The following is a 23476-nucleotide window of genomic DNA, read 5'->3' as shown; positions in this document are numbered from 1 at the left end:
CCCACTTAACCCAATCATCATCTGAGGGGAATGGTTACTCTGGATAGAGGACCAACCCGCGCCCACTCTGGGGCAACAAACAGTTGCATATAGAGTAAACGTGCCAGCCACAAAAGTAGTGGAGAAAAATAGAAGAAATTCTCACCACTCTGAAAAACCTCTGCTCAGCCGTAGGATTCTCATCTCAGCCAATGCACATTACTGCACAGCATCCATAGCAGGAACCTTCAACAAAGCAGACCCAGCTTCAAAGCAGTCAAACGCTAAATCAGTCCCCAAAGAGCCCAAACAGTACCCAAATCCATGGAGAGATGCAACGCAATCAATGTCACAGTAAACATACACCAGATCGGTCACCACATGAAGACAACCTACCCACTGTAGACGCCAGGCCATGCCATACCAAATAGCCATATCCCAATGTTGGAAAAGATTTGTTTTTTTTGCTTCCTTTCCTCCATACACATTAATGGAACACCCTACTTTTTGCTATTGCGTTGAACCTTCCCTGACTTTTGGAGGAAAGTGGAGCCTTCCTGCTCCACTTAGCTAACTAAGCTCATCTGTAATTAGGCACTGATCTCTCCCTATGGCTATCAGTGCAGGAGAACTCGGTTTACCACAGTAAAGTTCTCGGTTTATTTTTCCTACACACATCACCTTATATGAAGTGTGGTATATAGACTGTATGCCTGTTACTTTATTTTTGGTAACTTTGTGGTTACATGCATGATGTGTCCTTAATGGGCTGTTGACAGTAGATACCGTTTTAGTGTTAACTTTTGAGGTGTTGTGCACTTTATGATTTTACCGTTTAAATGGCATTTAGGGTAGTATATACTCTAAAATGCTGTGACATGACATTTTTGACTGTGGCCATCTTGTAGTTTGACCTTCCTGCCCTGGAGTGGCTGGATTCTCCATATATGGTAAGCACTTTTCCAAGCAAAGCTCCAGCTTTCGCAGGAAAAGTGGCAGTCTACGTGAGTTGCCGGATGTGGGGGCTGAGCCTGTCTGGACCAGTCCACCTTCGTGCCAGAGTGTGTATGATGCGGGCAAATGCAGTGCCCAGAGGCTATCCAGTATTGGTCAGCCCACTCCAGTTTCAATGTTGCAGATCCTTGCCATTGGTGGGCTGGTGGCACCTCGAGTCTGGATTTTGGAGAAAAGGGGGACTTCAGCAGCCATTCTTCAGATTGTTAGAGCCAAGTCCCTATGAAGTTTAGCAGCCCGCTGAAGACCTGCACCTCATCATTGGAAGATAGCCAACAGTCCTTTCTTCAATTGCCCAGTTAAAGGAATGGTTTGGTCAAAATTTGTTTTTGTCCCTACGGGTCGGCCATGTGTTTTTAAGCCCAAGTCGCACGATTTTAGAAAAAATTCCTATGTACCTTACCCAAGTTTTCGTCCATTAAACGCACGCGAAAACAGGCACCAGGGCGCTGCCATTTTGTGATAATCCTATCACTTGCCACATCGCCCTGGCTGACCTGCTTTTGCGGCACTAAATCATATCCCCCGCCCCTGAGCCTGACATTATCAAAACATTCATATTCCCCGCCTCTCTCTGTGACTTTAATGTGCTGCGTAGGCAAACGCGCCCAGTCGTCTTCTACGCGACTTCACACAGAACCCGGAAACCAACACAGATCAACTCACAACACAGCGCGCCACAATTCGGAATATGAAACTGTACTTTAAAATCAAACAGCAACACGGTACATTTGGTAAAGTACATTTATTTGACATTAAATGTTTATAGAATATTCAGCAATTGGCATATTAAATCGGAATGTGATTTTTTTTTTCTTTTCTCTCTATCAGCAAATTTATCGTTAGTCACGCGCTGTTCCTTTATGGTACACAGGGTGTTGGTTTTCGTTAAAAGAAGCACTTTGGTCGCACGGTGAACCGCAAGGCTGTTCCATCAACTAGGCACTAGGCCAGCGTAAAGGTTGATATGTTGCTTCTAGCCGCTAGTACCACGTAAGGGCATATGGGCCCTGGCGATCATCCCATAAGATCGTCAAAGTGGTGCAGTTGTTTACGAGAAGCTGCAGCTGGCGGTTGAAAAAACCATCTGCCGGGGTCTGAAACTGGTGGCGGTAGCAGTAGGGTAGGATATACACGTTTTGAAAACATACAAATTATAAATAGTCTCGCCAGCCGATCTTTATTACTATTATTCATTTTATTTATTACGGCCCCAGAAACGATTTGCTTGCAAGGATAGTGCAATGGAGAATGTTCGGCTCTAAAATCAATGCGAAAACTAACGAAAATAAATCGAGGTTAACACACAATGAGAAACAACGGTTTGTCTACATGCGTGTGGAATGTGGACCTGCATGCCCATGTGCCCGGTACAAAGACGATCCCACAAACGTTTTACTTGTTCTTCATTCATTCATTCATCCATTCATTAATTCTTCATTCCGGTATAATAGCGTCTAAAGAGTTACTTACATTATATTTGCAATTTCCATTGTGTCTCTGCGTAAAGCAGTCCGTAAATCCCACTGTGCTTGTGACAACGATTTTTCGTATACTAAACTAACATGAAACTCGGTCTAGTTTCCGAATTTTCTGCCTTATCGTCTCTTACGTTATTGCACCCCTCCTTCAAATGAAGTCCTTTCGGCATGGTCCCTGTCTCTCAAGGTCAAAAAACAATAGAACCTTATACTGCCAGTGCGAGTTGTGGGCCTCTTCAGGCCGCGAGCTGAAAATCAAAGCCGCTGACCTTCACTCGAAATGAGCATACATTCTTACTTTGCAACATCCCGTAGTAAAGCCATCTGTGAGAACTTGAATTTTCGAATCCATCTATGTACTGGGCCTCAATGTGCAAATGCGAACTGGCTTCTCTCCCATCTGCAACGGCTCGCTTGGCGCGTTCTAAGGCCCTCAATTTTGTCCTTGTTGTCCGCGAGCTTTGCAGCCCTAGACACCATAAATATGGGGATATTGACTTTTTGGGGGAAGGTCATGGAAAGAATAAAGTACCCGAGGAGTTGAGTTGAAAGTGAGATTTATTGTTTGTTTTATTATTTGCATCACGCAAGCCTCCCCTCGGTTAATAGTGCGCAGCATTTACATGAGATTGCGAAACTTAGCTACATCAACAAAAATATATATACATACACATATTGACAAGGTCAGCGATATGAGGTGAATAGAGAGAGAAGTCAAAGATGACACCCAGGTTGTTCGCCACCCAGAATGGTGAAGGTAGGGGTTAGGGTTTGCATACTTTGTATGTACACTGTACAATAACATTTTTTTTTACAAAAAGACAATCAGATTATAATGATTTAAACCGGGATTTGTACTTCTCAATGAGTTGTTCTTTGGGTGGACATGGCACAGTGGCAATGTTTGGAGGCAGTGCATCAGTGCTCTGCACAGAAACGCTCAAAATTCCATATCTGTGCTTCTCGAGTACAGCAACAATATGGCCTTTAACAAAGTCGAACTCCCATTTCCTCATAGACTGGTTTGATCACCCATTGCTTACTTCTTTTTGCAAAGGCCGTAGTGTAGCGAAGCATCCCTACATTACCTGTAGTTCTAGATTGTTCACGGCACACATTCTCGTTATGGGCCAAGACCACAAGTAGAGTCCTACGTTTCATGCCCTGCATGCTGAAATAAAAGCGCTTTGGCCAGTACTTTAGGCACATATTGTGGAACACTTCCAAACCTCCTGTGTGACAGAATTCTGTCAGCCCCCTCAAATCTCTTGATAAGAGTTTTATCGAAAACAATCTTCTCAATGGCTGTGTGTGGGTGAAGATGGAACCAACCACTTCTTCCATGCCTCCTCTGGGGACAAAGGGCCATGTTCACATTGGTGGAAATGTAGGTTTTCTGTCCAGCGGTGAACGTTGGTACAGTGGTACATCAGTGACCGCCATTTTTCAAGTAGGATTTCCACTGACCCTTCACAAGTTTTGGAGCTCCACCAAAGATGGTTGCTGATAGACTGGGACCACTGTGAAATACTTTCCAAACCTTTTTTTTCCCCTGCAGCCGAGATTTTCTTATTGATTGATTTAGCAAGATGCCATCCATCAAATTGATGTTTAATATGTGGGAACTGCTCTCTCATTGTCTTGGCAATTGAAACGTGTCTGTCCGTGGCTATGAGGTCGATGTGCATTCCCCTTGATTGTAGATATTCCACTGATTTTATAAATCCTAGTTTCTCCATGGCCACTGAGGATTTACAGTGGGACACCTGCACGACCACCGAACTCACAGTTTTCTTACTATCCATGTCCTGAAAGTGGTAGGTGCAGTACTTGGCAGAAAATCCAGGGCTGTCGTGCTGTCCATCGCCGGCTAGCCTGAATCGTTTGCCTTCGAATGTACTTGCTAGAGACAATTGTTCAATTTTCCAAGCATCACTAATGGCCGGAAATAGATAATCATGTTGGAATTTGTAGTACTGCGTTTTAGAAATGAAATGGAGTCCCACAAACTGAAAGAAAGACTAACTTTCTAAAAATGGAGCCACTAAAAAGTGATGCAGCTGCACACAGTAGATTGCCTGCTGGCAGTTTCCCCAGCATCGGTTGTGCAGACTATGAGAACGTATGATTTAATCTACAGGTGGTATGTATTGTGACGTTACTGCCTTGTTTTTGACGAGTCACATAAATCAATGGCTTCCCACATACTTTCCCTCTGACGGAATGCCCACATTTCAGCATACTTATAATATCCATCAAACAACTGTTGAATACTATGTATTTGCCCTCTTTCATTAGACTGTCATCCGGCATTACACTTGTTTCGGACTGCATCATTGCGGACATATCAGCAGAATTGAAAGAAATATCGCCGATATCAGGTTCTAATGCGTCGGTGAATGCTGCTGCTGGTTCATTCTCTGTTATTTCAACATCTGTTACTTCAACATTGATGGGAGAACACAACAAAGTTGACAGCTTTTTTGGTGGCAATTGTTTGGCGGTTGTAGATTGTCTGAATTGATCTGCGACTACTTGAGAGCTATCTTCAATACATTTAGTATCATCTTCTTGTGGTGTTGCAGTCGCACTGTAGCAATGGTCCTTTACAACTTTACTGGATTCTCCAGACACATTCATTTCATGTTCTGGCCACTGGACATGAGCATCTCTAGTCTCAACACGCGGCGTCTGAATTAATAGTTCCTCCATAGTGTAAATGGTCTGGCAAGCAACATCTCTCATTCGCTTCACTGTCTCTGAATGTATAGTTCGTACACCCACGGCTAACTAGAGGACAGATTGGAAAAGGGATGTTCAGTTTAAACACAAGATAAAGTATAGTACAATTGACTGGAAAAAAACATAAAATAGTCCCCAGACAAAACATTTCTAAAGTTATGAACTGTTTGTAACTAACCTTATTTTTGTTTCTTTGCAACTTTTTTGACTCGACCTTCAACATCTGCACGGTGTAGCTCCTATTAGTTTCCTCATCTCTTCCCTTCCTGTTGCGCTGCAAGGACTATTTTCTGTATCCGCATAGACAGCACGTAATGAGGCTCCATCGACTCCCTGAAACACAGTACTTTCATTACTATGCATCACAATATTGTTAGCACAAAACACACGTGAGGACGAACACACAGGTACATCTCAATAGCTAAACACGATTTAAACATTGTGTAGAACAATCAAACGACAAGTATTCGAGCTCTGATGACCTAGTTCGACTGTCAGTATCCATACCTCTGGCTCTGCATGGACTGCCATGAATGATTGTATTGGAGAGGATGCATCAGCAACTCCCTGAAGCACAGTACTTGCGTTAGTATGGTTTTCAATGTTGTAAACATACACACACTTGGGGTCGACGGCACAGGTACATATAAAGAGATAACCACAAATGATGCTTTGTCTAAAAGAATCAAGGAATATTTAAATATGATCAGATTTAATAGACTTATTTCTCTGATTTCTTTACATCTGCATCATCTAAATGGGATGTTGTGATTGTAGTGGAAGCTCCATCGTCTCCCTGAAACAGTACTTGCGTTAATAGGGAAGAAAGTATAGCAAATGGAATCACGTTATATGATCACGCTCAATGGAGCTGTCGGTATCCATACCTCGTGCTGCTGAAGAATATCTAGGGATATTGTAAATATAGTGCCCACTTCCGAAAGCTGTTGCGCCGATTCGTATCCGCATGGTCCCGCTTCCACTTCCCCTGGAATTACTTGAATGTCAGGCTCTGCATCAAGTGCGGGGGTTGACGCTTCAACAACTGCCTGAAACATAGTATTTGCATTAGTAAGGATTACAATATTGAAAACATAACACACACTTGGGGTCGACCGCACAGGTACATATCAATGGCTAACCATGAATGAAACATGGAGTAGACCAAACGACAAGTGTTCCAGTCCTGATGATCACGGTCGATGGAGCTGTCAGTATCCATACCTTGTGCTGCTGAAGAACATCTAGGGCTGTTGTCAATGTGGTGGACGCTTCAGCATCTCCCTGAAAGACAGTACTTGCATTAGTATGGATAACACTAATTATAACTGAAAACAAACACCAGGGGACGACAACTAGGGTGTTTATCAATTGGAAAGCACTAACCAAACAATTGGTAAAATAAATCACATGATACATAAAAACTATTACTTGACATGCATAAAACAAGTCTGTAGCGGAATAGCCAAGTAAGATTAACTGATACGCGCTAAAAGTGGTTGATAACTGCGAGCACGTCACGGAAGTAGAATGTTCTTGCTTCAGATTCAAGGGATAGTCAAGCAGTTGTAAAGGTAAATTGTTTGATAATGAAATGCCAATATTTAAAATTGCCATGTAAGGAGACAGAATACTTGAGTAATGCTATTGAAAATGCGCAATATAGCACAGTTCCCTCTGCCCATACATAGATTTCGTTTGTGGGTTATGAAATCTAAAAATAATAGATTGATAAATGTCATTATTCAAAAAGCTATACACTCATATCAATGTCGAAAGTATTACAAAGTGGAAACAACACCTAAAATATCAATTAATCCATTTGGCTACCTACACACTACTGCAAGGCCTAAAGCTAAAAACAGACACTTGACTCACCAGTGGCGGAATGTGGTTGAATAGAGTGAGAATAGCGTTTGCAAGTAATTTTCGTGTCGTTCGCTGTTTATTCTTCTTTGTTACCCAAGATGTGGCGTACATGTTCGAGGAAAAGTGCCGGCTGCAGATGCGGTATCAATCACCCCTCTTGTCCTGTAAGACTTCTTGGACTCTACTTTCTAGCTCATCCAATGGATATCCGCAATGTCTGACCCCATTCTCTTATTCGATCAACAGTTTTCGGGAATACATGCATTGTAGTGCCTTCAGATTTAGCATGGGACTTCGAAGGGCTACCGCTAATCCAACAGGCAGGCATTGTTGAAAATTCTGAAAAGTAAATATCGACATTATTAAACAATCTTGATGAATAAAAATGTGATACAAAAGTAAATGAACCATAAGATGTTCAATGCAAAGTTTGTTTTACTCGCCGGAACTATACCAGTTCATCATGTGCGGCTTAGTGTTTGCATAAGTTGCAGAAATTTGTAAATGATGTGACTAAACACTGAACATGTGACTCGTCCTTTGGATGTTCTGTCTTGCACGAGAACGAAACATGCTTACATTATAGACTGGACCCCCGAAGGATGCAATTCAATGACAATTGACACAGAAGAAAATAAGGAACAAGTTACTTACCTGTAACTGTTGTTCTCCAGCATGGGTCTGGCATGGATTCACATGCTCATGAATATACCCCGTCGTCAGGCTGGGAATCCTCAGTAAAGAAAAATCAGTATCAGTTTCGTTTCTGGTCTGTCTTTCGTAGTAGTAACCAATCACTGATCTCTGCGTCATACTGACCACAGCCAATGACTGCCCTCTACCTAAGCCCCGCCTCTGGCAGCCATCTTCAGATTTGGTAGCACGTGAAGTGGCAGTATGACCAAGTGAAGAGCCGCAGAGGGGTAGGCGGGAGGGTTCGCATGTGAATCCATGCCAGACCCATGCTGGAGAAAAACAGTTACAGGTAAGTAACTTGTTCCTTCTCCAGCATGGGGTCCAGCATGGATTCACATGCTCATGAATATAAGAATAAATAGCAGTACACACATGCACAACCACAGGGGGTGGCAAAGGGCTCAACATTAAGCATCTCTTACCTCCTCACCAGGCTCACCTTAAGCGAACAGGTTGCGCAGCACTGCTTGGCCGACCCTGGACTCCTCCCTGGAATCCCGATCGACGCAGTAGAATCTCGTGAAGGTGTGCGTTAACCTCCACGTAGCAGCCCTGCAGATGTCCCGCAGGGGCACACCAGATAAGAACGCCGTAGTAGCAGCGATCGCTCTGGTCGAATGGGCTCTCGGACGGCCTGGCAGCGGTCGGTTAGCCAACCGGTGGCAGTGCATGATGCAGCCGGAGAGCCATCTGGAAATAGAAGACTTCGAGAGAGCCTTCCCTTGATTCACAGGTCCAAAGTTCACGAACTGCTGTGATGTCCTCCGGAAACACTTTGTGAGGTCCATGTAGACGTTCAGCGCTCTAGCCACATCCAGCGAGTACAAAGTCCTCTCAGCCGGCGACGAAGGAGACGGGAAGAAAACAGGTAACACCAAGGGCTCGTTAAGATGGAAGTCCGACGGCACCTTGGGCATAAAGGAGGGGGGCGTCCTAAGCACCACCCTCGAGGCATGGAAAGTCAAGTACGGCGCTTTGCAGGATAGGGCCTGGATCTCTCCCACTCGTCGTGCGGAGGTAATGGCCACCAGGAATGCAGTCTTCCACGAGACAAACTTCATCGGTGCAGAGTGCATAGGCTCGAATGGGGGCCCCATGAGCCTGGTCAGCACCACGTTAAGTTCCCACGCCGGGGCCGAGGCCTTCACCGGCGGGAACGACCGGAACAGTCCTTTCATAAACTCTTACCAGTCGATGGGACCACAGGGACATCCGTCCTGTGGTTCTGGTATATCTGGAGATCGCCCCCAGATGAATCTTAATGGAGGAATGGGCTAGCCCAGCCTTTGCCAGCGATAGCAGGTACGGCAGCACTTGAGGGGCCGTAATCCGTAGGGGGTTGATCTTCTGTGCTCGGCACCAGATAGAGAACCTCTTCCACTTATGACCGTAGCATTTGAGAGTCGAGGACGCCCTGGCCTTTGCAAGAACCTCTCTGCAATCGGCCGGTATATCGTAGCCTCCAAACTCTAGCGCTGAAGGAGCCAAGCCTGCAGGTTCAGCGACGCCGGGTCGTGGTGGAAGATGGCGCCTCCTTCTCTGGAAAGAAGGTCCGCGTCTGCCGACAGCTTGATGGGAGGGGACGTTGACAAGTCCAGAAGGTCCGGGAACCAGATCTGCCTCGGCCACACCGGTGCGACGAGGATCATCCTGCACCGGGACCTCTTGAGCTGGCTGATGAGTCGAAGCAGCAACGGCAACGGAGGGAACACATACGGGTATAGGCTGTCCCAGGGGAACGAGAACGCATCGCCCATGCTTCTCGGCTGGGGAAACCTGCTGGCGAACCTCTTGCACTTCGAGTTCGTCGCTGTTGCGAACAGGTCGATTTGGGGTTTGCCCCATCGTCGGAAGAGTTGATCGACCTGATCCTGGCGCAGTTCCCACTCGTGACACGCGCCCAGCTCCCTGCTGAGCGAGTCGGCGATGGCGTTTCTTTCTCCTGCCAGGTGGAAGGGAACCAGGAACATCCCCTGGGCGACCGCCCAGTGCCACAGATCCTGTGCCTCCTTGGATAGGGCTGGGGATCTGGTGCCTCCCTGCTTCCGTATGTAAAACATTGTCGTGGTGTTGTCCGTGAAGATCCGTACCACCTTGCCCTTGAGCGACGGGAGGAACGATTTGAGAGCCCAGAACACGGCTCGGAGTTCCAGGACGTTGATGTGCAGGAGCCTCTCCTCCGGGAGCCAGAGGCCTCTTGCGTGGAGATCTCCGGTGTGGGCGCCCCAGCCTTCCAGGGAGGCGTCCGTCGTCACCTTCTCCTGGTACGCCGGCGTCTGAAAGTCCTTGCCCGCCGTGAGGTGCGCTCGAACGCCCCACCACCAAATCGCCCGCCGGAACACCTCGTTGAGGGGGACCCTGTCTTCGAAGGTACCCGTCGCCTGCATCCAACGGGCGTCGAGAAATTCTTGAAGAAGGCGCATCCGTAGTCTGCAGAGGCGCACCAGGTAGATGCAAGAGGACATCATCCCCAGGAGGGACTTGATGGACCTCACCCTGGCCACGTCCGTGGCTAGCAGGCGCTGCACTTTGCCTAGAATGGTCTTCGTCCGTTCTTCCGACGGGGCCGCCAGGCGCCTCACTGTATCGAGCTTCGCTCCCAGAAACAGGGCCACCTGCGACGGCACCAGGTGGGACTTTGGGTAGTTTATGGCGAATCCCAGGTCTGTGAGTAGCTGGACAGTCCTCGCAGTGTGTTCGACGGCGAGTTCCCTCGTCCTTGAGCGGATGAGCCAGTCGTCCAGGTAGGGGTAGACGTGAATCCCCTGCAGGTGCAGCCGTGCCGCCACAGGTGCTAGGCACTTGGTAAAGACCCTGGGGGCCGACTTCAATCCGAACGGCAGTGCTCTGAATTGGTAGTGGCTTCCCTGGGCGACGAACCTGAGGAACTTTCGGTGACTTTTGAGGATGGGAACGTGGAAGTAAGCATCCTCCAGGTCCAACGACGATAGAAAGTCGCCTTCCTCCAGCTGTCCCAGTACGTGCTGGAGGGTGACCATCTTGAACTTTTGTGACCTGATGTATTTGTTCAAGCGACGAAGGTCCAGGATGCGGCGCCAGCCGCCCGTCTTCTTCCTGACGAGGAAGTACCTTGAGTACACCCCGGAGCCTCTTCGGGACAAGCTCGATGGCGCCTTTCCTGAGCATCGCCCGTACTTCCAACAGCAGTTGCGGGACGCGATTTTCCTTCCTGGCCACATGTGGAACGTGAGGGCACTTCTTCAGGAATTTGATAGAGTGTCCTCTTGCCAGGGTATCCAGCACCCAATGGTCGGTGGAGATGGACTTCCACACGCCGACAAAATTCGTCAGCCGGCCTCCCACCGGGGTGCTTCGGTGGGGGCCCGAGCCCACGGCCGGTTCAGTCCTGCTTGGAGGTGGTGGCCTTACCGCCCTGGCCACCTTGCCGACGGCGGCGAGGCGCTCCCTGCTTGCCGTGACCCCTGTAGGCCTCCTGAGACGAGGAGCGTGCCGCCTGGCGGTAAGATGAGCCACCGCTGGATCCCTTGGAGGCACCCTGTCTGCCTCCGGAGCTCCGAAAGGGCCGTCGTTGCTGAAGGGCTCCTAGGGCGCGGGCCGTCTCCGTGTCCGTTTTTATGGCTTGGAGGGATTCGTCCACCGCCTTCCCGAACAAGTTGCTGCCGTCGAACGGCATGTCCAACACCCTGGTCTGGACATCCTGACGGAAGTCGGTCGCCCGGAGCCAACCCCGTCGTCGTAGGCAAACACTGTTGCCCAGCTGGCGGAACCCGGCATCGGCAATATCGGTTGCCACCGTTATGGCATGGTCCGACGCCACCTCGCCTTCTTGAAGAATTTCCAGGGCCTCGGACCTCTTGTCGTCCGGTAGGAAGTCCAATATGGGGGCCAGCTTAAACCAGAGCTCCCTGTCATAACGGGCCACGATCGCCAGGGCGTTGGGCGCTTTGATCGTCGTCGCCGCCGACGAAATGACCCGCCGCCCCATGGCGTCCAACTTCTTTCCCTTGACGTCCGGCGGGGAATTCGACGTCAAGGCTCCTGACCCCGCCGCTTTCTTCTTCGCTGCCGCCGAGATGACCGAGTCTGGCGTTGGCTTGGCCCTGAGGCACATGGGAGCGGTTTCGGGGACCCGGTACTTCTTCTCGTACCGGTCCCGTTTGGCTGGTGCCGTGGATGGGTTCTTGAGAACCGACAGGCCCTCCTCCCAGATGTCATCGATTAGGGGCACCGCGATGACAGTCTTCCTCTTGGCCTCCCGGCGCAGATAGAGGAGACCTTCCTTTTTCTGCTCCTCCGGGCAGAGCTGGAACAATTCGGACGCCCTGGCGATCATGGCGTGGAATGAGCCAATCTCGTCGGGCGGCGAGGCCCGTGCGACGGGAGACCAGTTCCGTCGTTGTCGCCCTCAGAACCCGTCGCCGAGCCCATCGCACCGTCATCTCTCGACTCGTGGGAGGATGAGGAGGGAACTGTAGGCCTTACGGGGGCGAGAGGAGGAGAGGGGTTGGGTCCTCTGTTGTTTGTTCTGAGGACTTCCCGACGGGCCAGGTTGCGGGTCCTCCGGCCTGGGCCGTGGGAATCTCGTCCTTATCTCAGAGCATAAGGACTGGATCGCAGACAAAATGGCCGCCGAGCCATCCTGAGGCCTAGGTTCCGGCTGCGCCGGAAGGGAAGGCTGCTCTTCCTCGCCATCGTCATCTTCCTCGGTTATCTCCCGAGGATCTTCCTTATGGGATCGAACCTTCTCGAATTGGACTTCGAGGTTCCTCAAGGCCTCGGTCAGTTCCTCCTCCGAGGCTGACTCGGAGCTCGAGGAGGCTACCGTGCCCCCCTCGCTTCTTCTATCATGGTGGCCATGACGATGGGCTGAAAAGAGGATTCCCTCCTTGGCGGCAGGGAAACTAGTCCCGGAGGCAGTCTCCGCTGGTGGGGTCTCTGCCGGCTTGGCCACAGTCGCCACGATCGCCTCGATAGAGGCCTTTGCCTGCTGGGTAGGGGCCTTCACCACCTTAGGTGCGTCCCGGGCCTTCTTCGGGGGAGGGGCGACGCCTCGCTCCCCCTCTTCCGAGATCGGACGGGGCTTCTCCCGAAGCTTACCCGGGGTCTCGGACTTCCTCTTCCCCGAACCGGAGCGTTGGCTCGTGGTTGACGGTGCCGGGGAAGGTGCGCCCTGCCTGGCAACCGAAGAGCCCGACCTTTCGGCGCTCCCGGAGCCAGCGGACTCGCGGTGCTTGGCCTGGTGATGGGCCCCCGTCGCCGGGGCGCCCGCACAGGACTTAGAAGCCCGCTCGGACCCTTTCTTCTTCTTCTCACCCGTTGAGCCCTTCTCGAACCAGCTGGCGAGACTGGATCGACGGTCCCTCATGGTCCGCTCCGACAAGTTCTTGCAGAACTGGCAGTCCTTCTCTACATGAGTCTTGTCCCCATGAAAACAGTAGAGGCATCGCAAATGTTCGTCTTCCTTAAACACATTCTGCAGCCTGCATCCAGGGCAGCTGCGAAACAGCTTGGGTCCGGGTGACGAACTCGCGTCCTGGGCCATCTCGAAGTAGGCCGCGAATCTTCTGGAATCCTCCAAGAAGTTGATTCGATGAAATCCTCACCCTTGAGCGGCGTAGGAAAATCCCATAATGGGTAGCCGTTAACGGGAGTAGAAACGGTGGAGCTTGAGGCTCGATTAACCGAAAAAATGTGAAAATTCACCTGAAAAGCGCGAAACACGCAGTAAAAGCTCGAGAGCTAAGCACGAGGACTCCCAACACTTGAACGTGCGGTAAAAATATGAAGATGGCTGCCAGAGGCGGGGCTTAAGTAGAGGGCAGTCATTGGCTGTGGTCAGTATGACGCAGAGATCAGTGATTGGTTACTACTACGAAAGACAGATCAGAAACGAAACTGATACTGATTTTTCTTTACTGAGGATTCCCAGCCTGACGACGGGGAATATTCATGAGCATGTGAATCCATGCCAGACCCCATGCTGGAGAAATAGATCTATCAATAGCATAACAATTGAAACTCAAGTCAATAGCAATGAGCCAAATGAACACAGCACTATTGGGTTCTCTAATCGCAAATAGATAGAAATTTAAAAATGACCGAAATATGACTAGGATACATGGCCTTACCTTGACCAACAAACAGTTGGATTCAGCAGGCTGAGCAGTATGTTGCAGGAGAACAGGTAGATGGCCACAGGTAGCACACTGAGGAGTTTGCTCGAAGCGGTCACAGATGGCACGACGACGAGCAGATTAGCATAGATCTCAATGCTTCTCAGTTAGAACGTTCAGGAGTTGACTTGCAAAGCACAAAGATGTTCTCATGAGACATATCAAGTGGTTTATAAAGTATTAGAAACAGGGTTGTGTTTGTGAATGAATGATGTGTGTATGTCGTGGTATTGTATGGTTTGCAGGGGGGCGGCCAGCGTCAGGCTTGGCCTGCCTGGAGACACGGGGTCTAAGAAGGCCATGTGAGCGATTGCCCCTGGGCGTGGGATACCTTTTGAAGTGTACATGGCGTTTGGCACCCTGGCCGTTATCGCCCTTGACAGCACACCATGGCAGCGCTCATCCACGGGTGCGAAATGCCTTGGATAGGGAGGGCGGGGGAGGGGAATGGGCCGGTGGGCATGCAGGCAAGTATGTGGGAGCGAGGGGCCATCAGGCCCATCTCATCCTTTACTTCTCAGTAGAAACTCGGACCAAGTGCCTCCAGTAGTGGGTTCGCCCTTTGCCCTTATGCGATGTTATGGTTGACATTTGCATAGATGGGACCACTGAGCAGGACACGGGGCATCCATTTTTGTACCCCCTTTCGACTCCATCTTGGTGACCAGGCCTCACTGCGATAGTACAGCGCGCAGAGCACATGGCCCCCACCCTCTTTCCCACTCTGACTGGAAAACTCCAGAGGTATTTAAAACAGCTAATAAATGTAACACATCACTCTTCCTCTGAGATCACTGTCCTGCATGTGAACCAGCTGAACTAAGCACATAGCTTGTTCATCTCCACAAACGTGTCCTTGCCCACGCACCCTCGCCGGTGGAAACTTACTGCTATTCTGACCCTGTGTCCCTGCAAGAGGTATTCTCTTCATGTGCCAGACCACTGACCACGCCATGATGCCCACCTAGCAAATCCCCAACTAACATTAGACCCCGACCACAGTATATCATTGCCTATCAATAACAAATGACACATACCGGAGATTCTTGTGAGCACAGACCCACACTTCAACCAGTGTATTATAGTGGTCAAGACCCTTAACCTAAGGCCTGTATAATCCAATGTTAATTGATTGTATAGATATATGTGTGATTTTTATAGAGACATAACCTACTGAAAGACTTTGAACAAGTGTTGTTTAGTGCATGCATTATTGAGAATATATTATGTTAGCTTAGATAGTGACTACCCCGCTTCACAGCGACCTGACCTTCAGGCATTGGGAGTACAGATGTCGGACGTCCATCCTTGAATGGAGACACACTTCATTCATTTAAAAAAATCGAAACAACCGTTGTTGAAACATATGTGGTGTTTTATTTTGCATCTTATTTTGATGGCACAAAAATACAAGACTTTACACATTGTACAGGTCAGTTTGCAGCACAGCGAGGGAAAATCCCCTGTACTGACCGCTGTCACTCGGGAAAGTTTCTCTTATGGCACGAACGGCACAGGCGGGTATTACTCTTCGAACGCAGTGTCCAAGCCTCACATGAAGCCACCATGTAAAGGGATGACATGCCACTAGCCGGTACCACCTGTGAAAAAGAATGATAAAAACTGTTTTTAAATGAACAAGATAAGTTTATTAAACGTTTGTTGTCAATGACAATTCTTGTAACTAATGGCATTCTGCTTGGACAAATGCTAGAGACTTTCATGCTTTAACATGATATGTATATGTAATTTTGGATATAGTAGAAGACCATGAAATTGGAGTGGCATCACAAGCAGAGTATACTTACTCGTTACTCGGATTACGAACAGTTGCGCGAAGTTTGTGCATAAGCACCATCATTATCCTCAACAAGGACTGTGTGAGGCAGGCTGCCCTGAAGTCTGGCAGCTCGGTGATGCATTGCGGGCGTGGCTCGACTTCCGAAATGTAGGCCACGCATCCTGAGTTTTCACAGCAGCAGCAGTTCTCGTCCTCGGTTGGCATTAGCTCGCACCGATTGCATGTGCACCAGGTGGAAACGCCCGTCCATGCGACTAGGTCCAGTGTCTTCATCCGTTGATTCGTCCTGCCAACTGCCGTCCGAAGCCCCATCGTTTTCGCATGTTTCCCTTTCCAGTAGTTCCTCTTCGGTATACTCGGGCTCGTACAAGTAGGGCATTATTGTAGCCATTGTGTGGTAAACAAACGAAAATAATTTATAGCGGTGGTACTGGCATCTGTTCACACAGGCTACAAGCAACAAAGGTAGCTGACCAGAGCACAGAAAGGAGTCACAGTAACGCAGAGAGGAATGGAATCGAAAATCTGCTGTTGTGTGTTGTGAAACGGTCTGTTTATACTTATTGAGTAAAGAGGCTTCCTGCTGTTTCCATGGCGACACGTCATTAGCTGAAGCGCAGCGATTGTTGACACGAGACGTGCTTTGGCGTTGTGAAATGGGCGGTATGCGTCTGCTGATGACAGGCTCAGGGGCGGGGGATATGATTTAGTGCCGCAAAAGCAGGTCAGCCAGGGCGATGGGGCAAGTGATAGGATTATCACAAAATGGCAGCAGTGCGTTTAATGGACGAAAACTCGGGTAAGGTCCATAGGAAATTTTTCTAAAATCGTGCGATTTAGGCTTAAAAACACATGGCCGACCCGTAGGGACAATAAAACATTTTGACCGAACCATTCCTTTAAGGCCCATCTCACTGCAGATCTCCTGAAGACCTTCATCAGTGCTTTGGGAACAACCAGTCCTGATCCCTGCTCGACCCCCGGAAGCACTCAGAACAGTCCCAGAACCATCATGCAGGTTAGCCGGACATCCGCCTGGAGTACTTAACTGCTACGGTCGCCATTGCGGGTTGGGCTTTGGAACACCTCAGATACTCAGCTAATGGAAAAAATAATTTCCCTGAAACTGCAGTTCTCCATCAGGAAGTGGGGCCTTGCATGACCACTTTCTTTGTTTCTGCCACAAGGGTCTCCTGCCATGTTCTACAAGAGGCCACCACTGTTTGCCAGCTGCATCACGTCTTGGGAGGCTGTGGTGGTCCTCGAAGTGGTGGTCTACAAGTTTGTGTGCCCTGGGTGTTCATCAGAGCACAGAACAGAGAGCTGGCTGGGCCCAATAAGCCAACACCTAAATTGATCTCTACACCTGCACTTCCTACAACTGAACCAAAGCGGGAATCCAGATGGCCCAGTGACTTCAGGAGCTCCCACTGTGAACCAGAGTGCCCGGGTTGGGTAAACATACCCCTTTTGGCCATCAGTCTGCATAGGGTGGCAGGGCATGCATACAGTCCTAGCCCCATCTCTCCCTTGCTTTGCCTTGAATAATGGTGTTCTGGCCTGGCATTCTTGGGCATCTCCTAAGGTGGTTGGTCTGTTGAAAGCTTTCCTATTATTTTTACTGAACTTTGGAACACTTACATAGTAGTAGTTTGCTGAAGCCAACGCACGTTCAATCCTCCTAAAGAGAATCCTAGCCTCCTGAAAATACTTTTATAGGGACTCGTGACTAAGGGCATTAGGCTCCTCCTTTTCTAGCTAGGGAAGGGCTTTTTAAGGATAGTACTTTACTTACAAGATGTTGTATGGTGCTTGCTAACTCTTAATCTCAACCTATTAATTCTCAAAGTAATGATTACTCACCTGGTTTAATTCCTTTATTCACTTGCTTTGCTACATGTACAGTACATTGCAAAGTGATGCTTGCTGTATTTAAAAGATAAGTGTTCATGCTCTTAACACCAAGGTGAATGTGTATATATTAGTAGTTAATGTGTAAATGTGTTAACTACCTGTGCTTTTTCCATTGATAAGAGTTGGATATATAAATAGTTATTTAGGTCTTCAGGACCCCGACACTAGAAGAACTCTTAACCATCCTTCCTTCTCTCAAGGCCACCTCGTACATGGACAGCGTGAACCCAGCCTCCAACCTGAAGATGGCAGGAAAGACTCAATTCTTTACTACATAATATCAACACCCCTTTTATGCGAGGGATCTTCCCAGATTAATTGAAAACTGCCCAGATCCTATACCACTAAAAAAACTATACCTGGACGACTTAGCACACTATCACTCACTCACACATCTATCCTTCATTGGCAAGATCTAGAAGACTCATGCTCTGCCTACACAAAAAGATTGCCCAAAAGAACCTGCTTGAAGAATACCAGTCTGGCTGGCTTCCCACTAAGATGCAGCACAGAGATCGCCACCATCAAGTACTCCTCTTCCTGGACAAGGGCGACCCATGCCTCCGGCGCAACTTCTGCCACATTCAACAGGGTCCACCACAAAGCGCCAATCACAGACCACCCCCATGAGAATCACTACTATAGTACTTCAACGGTTTGGCTTTCACCTCACCAAAAGTCAAAAATGAGTAAGAAGGGCACTTGCAGGACCCCAACAATGCCCGGTGATCTGCAGAGTTTCACAAGGGTCCATCCTCTTCCAGGTCATATTTGACCTCTGCATGTAGCCACTGTGGGACCTCTTGACCAAATTAAACATCAAAATCCACCAGTATGCTGAAGACTTAACTATATCTGAAGGTCAACTGCTGCGATGACTTGAACAATTTGAAAAAGCATCTCCACCATTCAAGTATTGATGTCAAGTGCCCACTTGGAACTCAACCCTACCACAACAGTGTTCATCCAGCATGAACACCACCAACCACAGCGAAGTTCTAAACGACCAGACAGATGGATCGCATTGACTGCTCTTCCCCAACCCACCCCTAGTGCAAAGCACTCTGCTTCACCATCCATTACAACCTCTCCTTCAAAGCACACATCTCCAAGAAGACTAAAACCGAAAGGTACGAGTTTACTAAGTCACAGAATCATAAACATCCATCCCTTAATCAGACTTCAGATCTGTCGTCCATGTCCTGTACTCTCCCAACTAGATGATGGAAACACCCTCCTGGTAGGTGCACCAAACAATACTCTGGCCCATCTGATAACTGTCCAGAATGACTCATCTGAGGACTGAAGAAATTCCACCAAATTTCCGCCCGCTTTCAAGGAACTACTCTGGTCACACCTCTAGACTTGCATCACTTTCAAGACAGCCTACATCACCTACAAAGCTGCAATGTCCAAGATGCCATCAAACCTCGATGAAATCATCATTTCCGGAGGTCAATGTCACACTGGGAGCCAAGAGTTTGCAGACTGGAATCCAAAGAGTGTGAGAAGTACAAGTCCAGAAAATAAGCATTCTCCCCATATGATCCCACATCCTAGAACAACGTTCCTGTTAACATTAGGCTGGCTCCTTCCCTCCTGCCATTAATGAAAGATCTGAAGATCCTATGCTTCAAGGAACAAATCACTGACAAATGAACCATAGAGACAAAATTATATATCCTCACCTGCACTGTATTCTACTTTCAATTGTCCAGACTGTTTTCTAGCTACATTTGGGTGATATAAATCCCCTAAGTACAAGCTAGGGAGGCATTACCGCTTCAGGCAATACCCTGGGGCCCATAGTTAAAAGCCAGAGTGAAAAATAGATGGCCGTCATGGAACAGGAAATTAAGTCCTTTCTCCTTTTCCATGGCTGCCATTTAAAACATTAAAAGAAAGTAAACAAAGAGGATGGCCGCCATGGAACAGGAACACGGACTGCATGTAGTCCCTTCACCCTTTTTCATGGTGGCCAGTCACAAAAGGAACCCGAAGGACACGGCTGGGACTTCGGCGATCGCCAGGTCCTTACCTGTCCGATGCAGCTCATCAAATTGTTTGTAACAATCCGATTGTCCTACCTTCACCATCTCGGGTGTCGGGTGTCTCTGTACGGGGGAGTTGGGTATGTGTTCAATTAAAAACAAGTTCCATAAACCTCACACTTTTTATACCGAGCTCAATAGACCTTTCCAGTTTAATAGATAACATGACACTTCTGGTTAAGAGACATCACAGCTTAAAATGCATGACAAAAACATGTTAACCTCTTTCATTAAAGGGGATGGGTGATAGCCTTAACGTAGTGTTGAACCGATACATCCAAGTGCATCTACTAAGCATCCAAAGGCCCACACTGACAACACTCCACATTCTCAATCCTTTCATATTTCAAGGCATACATTTTTGAAGATTGATTAGCAGAGTTTACGAATCAACATTTTCTTGATTAGCAAACTTATTTCATTAGCATTCATCAGAAATTATTTGTACCCAAGACATAACATGAGCAACAATACAACAGGTGTGTGTACCTCTGAAGACATTAGTGAAATGAGGTAAGATGTAATGGTTAGCTGCATGAATCAGGGAATAAAATGAGGAGTGTTGCGTGGTGATTTGCTGTGTAAATATTTGAGTTAGTTAATTATAAAAATATTAACCATTGGCTCTAGAAAATAACCATTAAGGATAGCTTCAATATAAAATACTGACTGAATAGGGTGAGTGCCCTCATCTTCAAAGTAAATCTAACACAGGAAATCTGGCATAACATGATTTAAATTACCGACCTAATGGCACTATGAGGGACATTTATCAAAGAAATTAGCCAATGTATGAGCACATGGTGTAATTCCCTCACCATTTCAGTCGTTACTTTTCACTTAGGAGTGTGGGTGTCCAGCTGTTTTCGAAAAGATTATGAAGTCTTAAACATGGAGCACCAGTTAAGAGGTGATATCTATGTGGCACAGGATTGGAGATGACACACTGTTATAACGTTACAGTTCATTGCAACTAATCAGTCTTTTTAATTTGTATTCTTTATTTCTCTATGTCATAACTCCACCCCCCCCATTCAAATTTCTTAAATCGATTTTGACATACAAATGTTACTCTAGAATACAGTCAGGAAATGAATAATGTGTACAATTATTTTGTCATTTTCATTTATTAGACTACAGTGTTGATTGATAAAACATGCCAATGTTATGCCTTGGGAAGGAACAAGTTACTTACCTGTAACAACTGTTCTCCAGCATGGGTCTGGCATGGATTCACATGCTCATAAATATTCCCCGTCCGGCTGGGAATCCTCGGTAAAAGAAAAAACAGTTTCACTTTCGTTTATCAACCGCATGTCTGCTGTAAACCAATCACTGAGCTTTGGGTCATAGTGCCCCCAGCCAATGAATGCCCGCTCCCTATGCCCGTCCTGTTGCAGCCACCTCCAGATTTGGTAGCACCTAAAGTAGCATTATGACCAAGAGCCACAGAGGGGCAGGAGGGAGGGTTCGCATGTGAATCCATGCCAGAACCATGCTGGATAACAGTTACAGGTAAGTAACTTGTTCCTTCTCCAGCATGGTGTCTGGCATGGATTCACATGCTCATGAATTAAGAGTACACAGCAGTACATACATGCACAACCATGGGCGGTGGCAAGGCTCAACAGAAACAATTACTCTTACCTCCTTCACCAGGCTCACCTTCAAGCGAACAGGTTGCATAGCACTGGTTGGCAGCCTCTGGACTCCTTCCTGGAATCCCTGTCGACGCAGTAGAATTTTGTGAATGTGTGCATGGATCTCCACGTAGCAGCCCTGCAGATGTCCAGCAAGTGTGGGGGGGTCAAGGGGGTGGGGGGGGGGGTTTGGGGGCACCAGACAGGAACGCCGCCGTCGCAGCGATCACTCTGGTAGAATGGGCTCTCGGTAGGCCAGACAGCAGTCAGTTTGCCAAACGGTGACAATGAGTGATGCAGCCGGAGTGCCACCTGGAGATGGAAGCCTTGGACAAGGCCTTCCCATGGTTCACAGGACCAAAGTTCACAAAAAGCTGAGAAGTTTTCCGGATTCTCTTTGTGCGGGCCACAGAAAACTTTAGTGCCCGAGCTACATCCAGGGAATGCAAAGTCCTTTCAGCCGGCGATGAAGGCGTTGGAAAAAAACACAGATAACACCAAGGGCTCGGAGATGAAATTCAGACTGAACCTTGTGCATGAAAGAGGGGTGCGTCCGCAGCACCACCTTAGTCTCATGAAAAGTGAAGTAAGGCTGCTTGCAGGACCGGGCCTGGATCTCACCTACTCTCCTGGCCACAAGGAAAGCGGTCTTCCAAGACAGGAACTTGAACAGAGCTTGATGCATCGGCTCGAATGGGCCCCCGCCCCCCTGCTCCCCCATGTTCCTAGTCAGCACCCTGTTGAGTTCCCACGCTGGGGTAGGCTCCTTCACCAGCATGAACCAATGGAACAGTCCTTTGATGAACTCCTTCACAAGATGGTGCGAACAAAGGGAAGACCATCCCAGAGACCTGGTGTTGCGGGAGAGAACTGCTACACTAACAGAGTCAAGGAGGCGTGTACTTTTACAAATACTCTTTCTACAAGCGGACCTGCAGCGGAGTGGCTGCAGTGTTTGGTGTCTTGCCAATGCGTGCCGCAGAGAACAGTTCCCTGTATTTTCCTGACGTCGGACACACCTCTATAATGAGGCGAGATGGAGGAGGCGGCGGAGTCACCAATGATAGAGTAAAATCTGGTGCCAGCTGTGAGCTTCCGCCCACCACGCGCCTTCTGCGAAGTGGATTTCATGATTGTTCCGATATTATGCCTCCTCATTCCACGGCAGGCAGCCCAGTTTCAACAGGCCGAGGTAAGAAAGGGGGAGTGCATCGGGAGCGGGAGGATGATTTCTGTGGCAACAGCTTTGTTCTACGTGCCCCTGTTAGATAATCTGGAGAGACTACAGAGCTTCCAGACAAGCTACACTGCTGGAGGGCACTTTAAACAACTTGCCTGTAACCGCTGTCACAGACCCATTATGGGAAGCTGACTGAATCCCGCTAGCATCTTCACAGAATGCGAATAGTGTGGATCTACTAGCAGTTGCGGCCCAATTACCACTCCTACTCCCATCTCCATCAACGACAATGGATCGCCCGCTCCTGTTGTGTACAGGGCCTTGCGCCTCTGAGTTGCCGCAGCATGGCGAGTGTGTATGTGCTACACTGGACACTGACGAGCAAGAGAGGGCAAGCTCAAGAGGTTTACGATCGCCGAATTTACATCAGTCCTCAGAGCCAAGTGACTTGAAACAGTTGGCAAGTCTAGTTCCAGAGCCACCAGCTCTGGAACCGCTATCAAGTGCACAATGTGAGTTAGAAATTGGGGCCATGGAACTGGCCGCCAAAAAAGCAGAGGTTTCAACTCCTGACTTGGCCCATAAAAGGCCCATTGTTCCTTCAGCTGAAGCCGGTGAACCTAATCCTTGGAGCGTGCCAGATAGTGAGGAACGGCCATGTATTTGATAAAAATGGCCTGTTTTGATCTGGGCTCAAGACGTTCAGGGACAGAATGGCTGCGACAGTTGGCCCTCTTTACAGCACCAACCGCAATATGGAAGTGGTCGGGCATGGTCCATAATATAACATGGTGCCCAATGAAAGATTTACGAAAAGAAAACCCACTGACCCGCTTGTAACCAAGACACTAGCAGGCGTGGGGAAGCAAGTTAGGATCTCAATGTTTCCCCCTGGGCTCGACGCTACAGTAGGCCATGCTTTGGACAATGACCCCAGGAAAAGCGCCCCTCAAG

General features: G+C 48.3%; 1 protein-coding gene across 1 annotated transcript in view; it reads right to left on the bottom strand.

The window, feature by feature from the left end:
• Window positions 1–23476, bottom strand: part of SEC24A (SEC24 homolog A, COPII coat complex component) — a 1330430-nt gene that overhangs the window by 895455 nt on the left and 411499 nt on the right. The gene's annotated exons all lie outside the window — the stretch shown is intronic.

The sequence above is a fragment of the Ambystoma mexicanum genome, chromosome 3p (assembly GCF_040938575.1).
Source record: "Ambystoma mexicanum isolate Mex_15411 chromosome 3p, UKY_AmexF1_1, whole genome shotgun sequence".
Taxonomy (NCBI): Eukaryota; Metazoa; Chordata; class Amphibia; order Caudata; family Ambystomatidae; genus Ambystoma; species Ambystoma mexicanum.
This window is presented reverse-complemented; position numbering and strand designations above follow the sequence as displayed.